This window comes from Neovison vison, chromosome X (assembly GCF_020171115.1).
Source record: "Neovison vison isolate M4711 chromosome X, ASM_NN_V1, whole genome shotgun sequence".
Taxonomy (NCBI): Eukaryota; Metazoa; Chordata; class Mammalia; order Carnivora; family Mustelidae; genus Neogale; species Neogale vison.
Genome location: NC_058105.1, coordinates 15,879,537 through 15,882,322, shown reverse-complemented (window position 1 = coordinate 15,882,322; position 2,786 = coordinate 15,879,537).

The following is a 2,786-nucleotide window of genomic DNA, read 5'->3' as shown; positions in this document are numbered from 1 at the left end:
CAGCACGGGGGGGCACTTTCTGGGCAGCTTGTCTCAGCCATGGTGGAGAAGAGGCAGTCCTTGGGGGTGTCCTGAGTTCCGTGAGGGGCTCTGCTTACGTAATTCTCTCAGCACTGGCGAGGGGACTTGCTTTGGGTGATCGCCTCAGTCCTACGTGAGGGACGGGGGAGCGGTCCTGGCTCTCGGTTCCAGCTCTGTGAGGGGGATGTTTCCTGGGCGGCACCAGCTCAGCCCTCGGATTCCTGTCGCTGAGGGCTTCTACCTCAGCCGCGGGACACTCGCCTTGGGGTGTAGCTCGGCACGGGGGGGGGGGCTCTTTCTCGGCGCTCCCGCTGCCGTCGGGGAGCCGAGGCTCTTCCTCGGAAGGTCCCTCTCTGCCCAGAAGGGGGGTTCTCCTTGAGTGCTCTCTCCCAGCCCTGCGCGGAGGGTTCCTTGGGCACTGGGTCCCCCTTATGGAGGTGGGCGGCTCTTCCTCGGCCACCCTGTCTCAGCCGTTGCCGGGGGGCACTCCGGGGGCTCTGCTCGGGGGGTGCGCGCTCCCTCGTGTGGTCTGTCTCCCTCAGCCTTTGGGGTGAATTCTTACTCGGGGGCTCTCGGGCACTTTGGGGTGGTTCGCTCTTGCTTGGGTGCTCTGTCCCAGCCCGGGGTGCGGTAGTTTCCCTGGGCTTCTGTATCTCAGTCTCTCAGGGGTTCTATCTCACCTTCTGTGGGTGACCGCGGTCATCCAAGTGGGAATCTGGGGCGGACAATATATGGGAGTTGGTTGCTGTCCATACTCAGAAACACTTGCTATAGGGCGTCTTCAATCTCAGTGCCCTGGTGGGTGTGCGGGAGCCTCTCCTCATCTCTTCCACATGTGCCTTAGTACTGGTTAATGTGCTTTACTGGCCATTCATGCATGTGTTTCATGAAGAGCCTTTCCAGGACTTTCACCCACAGCTCACTGAGATGTCTGTAGTTTTAAAATTGATTTGTAGTAAAAAAAAATTGATTTGTAGTTTTAATACACACACATACACACACACACACACACACACGTGTGTGTGTGTGTATTTAAATGTATAATTTTGTTTGTCTTCTGCTGATCTGTTTTGCTTTGTCCCTTTCTTTTTGTTTCTGAGAGAGAGAGAGAGGGTGGGCGTGCCAGCATGGGAGCGAGGGGCCCGGAGGGAGGGGCAGAAGGAGAGGGAGAGGGAAAGAATCCGGAGCAGGCTTCCCAGCCGGCCTGAGCTCAACGTGAGGCTGGATCTCTACCACTGTGAGATCATGACCTGAGCAGAAATCAAAAGTGAAATGCTTAACCGACTGAGCCATCCAGGTGCCCCATGTCTGTCTCTCTCTCTCTCTCTCTTTAAGATTTTGTTAATTTATTCGAGAGGGGCAGCTGGAGAAACCAGCTCCGCAGTGAGCAGGGAGCCCAATGCTGGGCTCTGTCCCAGGACCTTGGGGCCACGATCAGAGACGAAGGCAGCGGCTTCACGGATGGAGCCACCCAGGCCACCACATGTCGCTCTCTCAACAGTGTCTTTTTGGTGAACAGAATGTCTCAGTGTAATTAAGTCTAATCAATCCGTTCCTCATGGCTCATGGCCAGTGCTTTTATTTTTTCAAAGCCTTTGCCTACTCCAAAGCCACGATGATAATATCCTACGTGTCCTTCTAGCTCTCCTATTCATGGGAGATCAGTGTTGTATGGATTGGGAAGGGGATCAGAGCAGAGGTGCTGTTCCCCGCAGGGAGCAGGAGGACTTACTGAATGGACCACAAAGGCTTGAAGGCCCCGGTGTCAGCAACCGAGCACCCGCTGTTTCCCGAGTTATGTCTAGACTCCCTGTCCTGTCTCACCGCTGTATCCGCCCACCCTTGCTCCAACCCCACAGCGTTGTCATGGCTCCTACGTCTGCTGTCTGGCCATGGGCGTCTCCCAACCTGGTGCTTTTGCCTAAATGAGGTCTCAGCTATTCTAGGCCCTTTGATTTCCATATACTCTGTAGTATCAGCTCATGAATTATCCTTAATATTAACAGGGAGATTTTTAAATTTCTTTTTATTTCTTTATTCACTTATTTGCTTATTTACCCATTTACTTATTCATTTATTTACTGGTGCAAAAAGGTGCTTTGATTACAGCACAGGGCCAGGGCCTGTGGGCTGAACGAGCTGTGCTGGGATTGCGAGGGGTAACTGGTGATACAGTTTCTAGTTAGTGGGGGTTAGGGATAAGGTAAGCCTCTAAGGAATTTGTGGATGCTGAGAGCAAGGTCTCCAAGACCTTGCAGGGCTAGCTACTGTCAAGGTAAGGTTAGTCCCTCTTGTTTGTAGCAAAGCGTTAGTCGTGAGACCGTTTAGATGTGCGCCAGTGGGCCGCACGTTGGAACAGGGATGTTAGAATATCATGGGCGTTTGTGGTTCTCAGAGTGAAGTGACACTGACTGGAGCAACTCTTCGTTGGTAAAACACTTTAAAAAAAAATCCTTGAGGGAGTCGTAGTGGCGTCATACCTGTCTGTGTCAGGGATTTATCAGCGGGCTGCAATTTGTAAGGAGACCTCCTTGTCACCTCATTTCTCTTGCCTTTGCTCTCCTCACCCAGTCCGACCGACATTCCACGTGGACGTTCTTGCCGCTGTAGGGTTGGGGTGGGGCATTCTCCTCTACCCGTTTGGGGTCTCTGGCCGGGCCTAGGATGGCGGCCCACAGAAGAGGTTCCCTGGAGAAGGGCATCCCACCGTGGGTAGGTGTTTGCCTGCACGGCGGCGCCTTCGCAAGAGCCTGAAGACTTAAGAC